The sequence below is a fragment of the Miscanthus floridulus genome, chromosome 7 (assembly GCF_019320115.1).
Source record: "Miscanthus floridulus cultivar M001 chromosome 7, ASM1932011v1, whole genome shotgun sequence".
NCBI lineage: Eukaryota > Viridiplantae > Streptophyta > Magnoliopsida > Poales > Poaceae > Miscanthus > Miscanthus floridulus.
In genome coordinates this window covers 44085590-44091589 of record NC_089586.1, presented here as the reverse complement: position 1 = coordinate 44091589, position 6000 = coordinate 44085590, and the positions used below count along the sequence as shown (strand labels likewise).

The 6000-nt window shown below is 54.5% G+C and overlaps 1 pseudogene; it reads right to left on the bottom strand.

The window, feature by feature from the left end:
- Positions 1–1790: 1790 nt before the first annotated feature.
- On the bottom strand, positions 1791–2751 carry LOC136465438 (probable carboxylesterase 12; annotated as a pseudogene).
- Between the last annotated feature and the right edge of the window lie 3249 nt (positions 2752–6000).

Here is a 6000-nt window from a genome sequence, read left to right as displayed (position 1 = left end):
CAGCAGAGGGCGCGCAGCGTCGGTCTCTGACTGGACACTGGGTCACTCAGTGACCGGATGTTGATAGGGTGCGTCTGGTCCTACTGATGTGGCAGTGGACAGAGGAGTCGCCAAGTGACCGAATGCTAGGTGTGTCCGGTCGTGTGACCGGACACGTTCGGTCATGAAAAGTCATCTCTGGATGCTTACTGGAAACGACCGGATGCTAGGGTTCAGCGTCCGGTCACTTCGCAATAGCACGTCCGATCATCACTTGACTGTTGAGATCGAGCGCTCAGCATTTGAAGAGAGAGGACACGTGGCACGCATCGCGTGACCGGACGCTGAGGTCCAGCATCCGGTCGATATGACCGGAGCGTCCGGTCACCCCGTGTTGTGCCCAGTGAAGGGGTACAACGGCTCTATTTCATGGGGGCTTCTATTTAAGCACCATGGCTGGCTCAAGCTCACTCTCTTGGTCATTTGCATTGACATAGCAACCTTGTGAGCTTAGCCAAAGCCCTCCCACTCATCTCCATCAGTGATTCATCATCTTTGTGAGATTGGAAGAGAATCCAAGTGCATTGCTTGAGTGATTACATCTAGAGGCACTTGGTGTTCGTGTTTCGCTGTGGGATTCGCTTGTTACTCTTGGTGGTTACCGCCACCTAGATGGCTTGGAGCAGCGAGGATCGTTGAGCGGAGGTTGATGATTGTCTTTGGCTCCGATCATGGTGATTGTGAGGGGTTCTTGACCTTTCCCCGGCGGAGAGCCAAAAGGTACTCTAGTGGATTGCTCGTGGCTTGTGTGATCCTCATCTTGTGTTGGTTGTGCGGCACCCTATTGAGGGTTTGGCGTGTGATGCCAATTAGCGCGTGAACCTCTAAGTGAGTGAATCGCCACAATGAGGACTAGCTTACCGGCAAGCAAGTGAACCTCGGTAAAAAATCATTGTGTTCATCATTTGATTCCGAGGTGATTGGTCTTCATTGATATTGATTCTTGTGATTGATTGGTTCACTCCTCGACACGGCGGTATAACTATCTTACTCTCTCTCTTTACATTATCGCAAACTAGTCACCAAGCTCTTTAGTGTAGCTAGTTGTGAGAGCTTGTTAGTTTGGTTTGTGTAGCTCTTTAGTTAGTCTTTGAGAGCACACTAACTTAGTGTAGTGTCATAGCTATTGTGTGGATAGAAACTATATAAACTAGAATTATGGTAGGTGGCTTGCAATTTTAATAGGCTAGCGCAACACTTGCTTCGCCTCATAATTGTCTAATTGGTTTGTTAAGTGTTGTTGTAGAAATTTTTATTAGGCTATTCACCCCCCTCTAGCCATTAGGACCTTTCAACACGGTGTTGGCCCTCATCGCGGGACACAACCAGGTGGTTGTGGCCATGAGCACGATAGCGTCGCAGATGTCTTCTGTGGCCTCCCACATCTCCCCGCAATCGTCGAGCACGCGCACCACGAACCCTTCTCCTCCCAAGGCTGCCGGGTGGACCAGCTCCACCTACATCAGCTCGCCGATAGAAACTGAAGTGAACATATGACAGCTAGCATCACACGCTGCATTCTGCAGGCAGCTTTCCTCATGATGTCAGAAGTGTGGTGAGCTACCATCACCAGATTCACTTGCTCGCCATCAACCAAATCATCATCACCTCACAAGAACCCTATCAAGACCCAACCACAAAAAACAAAAAGAACATGCTACGGTGCTAGCAAAAATAATAATCTCTATTATTAATCATGTACCGCAACCAACAATCCTCATGATTGGCCCTCGCTGTGATGGCTACCTACTCTACTCCTGGATGAGGAAGCCAGTGATGAAGGCCAGCTCCTTGATGGAGTTGGGGTCCTTGGGCCTATCCGAGAAGTAGACGTGCCGCTCGCCGGGCGTCTCGTACTACTCGATCTCCCCGTCCCACACGTTGTCGTTGAGCGCCGCCGTCGCGCACGCTAGGCCGTGTGGCCGAAAGTCATCCAGGTCCGACGACGTGATTGCCACGCGTGAGCATGCCAGCTTCCGCCATTGTGATACCGGCATCGACAGCGGGTCCACCCATAGGTCGTCGATGCCGTACCGCCCGCCATAGATGAAGGACCACGTCGCCTCATACTGGTGCCGCTTCGCTGGGTCCGTCATCTCCCCGGTCACTGCTACTTCCCCTAGAAGTAAGGGTCCAAAAACAAGAGCCTCGTGATGGCTGTGCCGCCGTCCAGCCGCCACCCGCCCTCCTCTATGCCCCCCACACGCATGGCCATTTGTGCGCGATGTTGGCGCCGACACTGTCCCCGGCAACGAAGAGCCAGGACAGGTTGGCCCGGTCCTGCAGCCACGGCTCTAGCCCTGACGTGGCGTTCTAGGCCACCTAGTTGAGCGCCTACCATGAGTCATCGTACGCCGTCGACATCCCATGCTCCAGCGCCAGGCGGTCCTCCACCAACATCGCCACCCAGTTCAGGTACGTGTGGTACAGCGGTGTGAACGCCGACTCGATCACGAACGTGCCGCCATGGTAGAACGCCGTCATCGGGTGCCTGCTCGATGAGCGAGGATGAGGGAGGCCACGTGATGGTGATGACTGTCGCCCGAGATGGACGAGTCATAGGATGAGGGAGGCTATGAGATTTCCTTCCTGAGATGGCGAGGCGCAATGTTTCCTTCCCGAGATGGCAAGGCCGCGAGGTTTCCTTCCCGAGATGGTGAGGCGTTTGCATGAGGTTTCCTTGCGTGAGGCGTACCTGACTATCTGAGCCATGGTATCACAAGGGAGGGAAGGGCGACCCAAAAAAATGTCGCACCGAAAAATTGTCTTACTTTTGTTCTTTTTAGTTGTAGGAGATAACAAAACCGGTTGCGGGATCAACACAACATGAATCCACCACCCAGGTTCGAGGCTTTTAGCTGTCGTGGCGGTGGTTTTGACCTGTCTTCGTATGATATCACAAACTATACTATATAAAATATAGGGCGTACCCACCCGCTCATGAATTTTTTTTACCAGACCCACATGGCCGCATGTGATTATAGATGGCCAACGGGCCGGCCCGGCCCCAGGCCAGCACGGGCCGACATGGCACGCCGTGCCTCCCGGGCCGTGCCTCACAGGGCCACGGGCCTGGCCTTCGGCCCAGGCATGGCCCTATGGGCCGATTTTCGTGCCGGGCCGGTCTGAGAAGCACGACCATTTCATAGGTCGTGTCTGCTCGAGGCCCACTGAGCGGCCATGTGGGGAGGCGAGGAGGAGGTGGCCGCCAGGGCTGGGAGCGGCAGAGCTCTGGATCTCGGGGGTAGGAGCTGCGCAGGCAGCGCCCTCCCTCAAGCGATGGAGAGGAGGAGATGAAGATGGGGTGAGAGAGATGGAGATGAGAGAAAACAAGGAAGGGAGGGAGTCACCGGATCTGCCCGCCCGCGCGCTCCTAGCCGCGAGCCGCCGAGGGAGAGTGAGGGAGGGAGGGAGGCAGGGACGGGGAGGAGGTGCCACGCCAGCGTCGAGGCAAGGGTGGGGAGCCAGATCCGCGGTGGAGAAGACCCAGCGTGGCCAGATCCACGGCGGAGATCCAGCGCTGCCGCGGAGGCGAGGGATGGTGAGGAGGACGACGGGCGTCGCAAATCTGGTGGAGGCGGGATCGAGGAAGGAGGCAGCGCAAGGCCGGAGATGGCAGTGGCCGCTGCCCGCCGGCAAGCTTGTCTTGGCACCAGATCTATGTTGGGGCAGAGCTCGGGGCCGGCGCGCTCGCTCCCACAGTGCCGTCGCTCGAGGAGAGGGAGGGGCAGGGGGCGTCGGCATCCGCGCTCGGCCGTCGGCGCTGCGAGGAGAGGAGAGGTCGCGCGAGGGAAGGGGAGGGGGCGTCCACGGCGCCGGCGCTAGGGTTCAGGGTGAGGCGTGAGGGAGAGGCGAAGAGCCGCCGCGGGCGTGCCCACTTATATATGAGGGGGGAGGCGGGCCGGGGACGACGGGGAGCGCGTGGGCCACGCTGGGCCATGGGGAGGGGAGGAGGAGTGAGGAGGGGGAGGGGGCAGGCCAGGCCGCCAGTGGGCCGCCGGCTCTATAGCAGGCCGTGCCGTGTCGGCCCACGTGCCAAGAGCAAGGCCCAGGCATGGCCTACTCCTCTAGGCCGGACCAGCTTGGGCCCGCTAGCCACCAGGCCGGGCCGTGCTTTGGCCGGGCAAAAAAAACAAGCCTTGGACCGGGACGATAGGCTCGGGCTGTATGGCCAACTATTGATGTGATCATCTATTCCTCTCCATCATCCACTCGTATGTCCCTTCCCCCCATCGATCTCAGAGAACCAGCCAGAGGGAGGACACTTGGTCACCCCATCGATCTCAGAGAACCAGCCAGAGGGAGGACACTTGGTCACATCACATGACCGGGCATCTAGCATCTTTGTCTGATCCGTTACTGCATGCATGCGGGGTGCGGGCTTGTGTTTGCTCACGTGCTGGGCGGACGGCCGCCGCCCACCGGCGACCCGACGTGTTGTGTTGTGTTCACAGTACATGCATGCTGTTCCCAAGTTTCACAGGTGTGGCTGACATATACAGAAGCTCTTACCACTGCATGCCCAGCAGGGCGCACTAACAGGGAAACTAATTTAGTAGTCTATAAATCGTTTGTGCTGATTTATATGATTAATTTATTAGAAAAGAAAAATACTATATTATTATAATGACAACCGAATAGAGCCTAGGAGACTGCCTCTCCAATTAATGGAGGCGAGTACTAGCGACCATGTCCATAAATAACTAGATGACCTTCAGGCAAATATAAGAATCTTTTACAAAGATGGACGTACTAAGACAGACTGCCTTTGTTAAATATTTACAATTCTAGCTTTATACGTAGACAACGGAGGGAGTGGATCCTAATAAGGCGCGTGGACGTGGAGACGACCAGTCCAATTTATATACACAGTAGGAGAGGTAAGTGTGCACACGAATATACGAGCGCATGCGTTTGCCAGAGTTTTCGAATCGAAGGAAAAAAATTGCCCATGGGTATTCTGTCCACGTCCTCACACCATGGCTAGGTTAATCATGGGATGCATGCATGGTCCTATGTCCATCTGGGCTAATTAATCCGACAATCGTCAACTAATAAAGGCGCGGTCAAGGGTAATAATTAATCACATCTATCCATCGCGCGCCCGCGTGCATGCGTGTTAGGGATATGGGCTAGTATTAGTATAACTTAGGACATGTGCCTGCGTGCCTATGCTGGTTGGGCTTGACCCGTGTATGGAGTGGTATATATTTACCTATGGATGTGGAGAGAGGGGTATCTGTTCTTCTCTAATTCCCTCCTATTCTCTGCAACCCAGTTCTAGGTTGGTAACAATGCGGTACGGTGAAGGGTAGTACTACGTACTTGCTGCATTGCAAGGATAGACGACGTACGCGCACGGGTAGCTAGGAGTAGGAGCCGAGAGCGCGCATATATAGGCCGTATTGCATGCTGCTTTTCATGTCGTCGTCCGTCTACATGGACATGATGAAGGATTACCGTACGTGCACGCATGCATGCACGGCTGATGCATGGATCATCGATCGCTAAAACCCTGGTGCACGCACGCTTACTTCTATCAAAAGGTGTACATACACGTACAGTCACGGGCCTGATGCCTGATGGCATGCATCGTCGCATGCTTACTATCGGTAACTCCCAAGCAAATGCATGCGGCATCTTCTATAAACTTCTTTAAACGTGGTGACCTTAGAGCATCGCTACTTCCTTCCGTGATTCTAGATTTACCGATTATGGAGGATAAAAAGCGTCCATATGGTTTTCCTTTTTTTTTTTTCCCAATAGGTATCCCGGCAAAATAGCTCGGTAGAAATCCCGAGCCACCGTCGGTCGCCATGCCTCGCGTATTTCCCCTTTCGCCGCACGGCCCACTCGCGTGATTGGTTGATCGGATCAAAGAGATCTAAAATAATATGGCGTAGCAAGTTTCAAAAATAGAGAAGATGATAGAATAAAGAATCTGCTGTGGTGCTCTAGCTT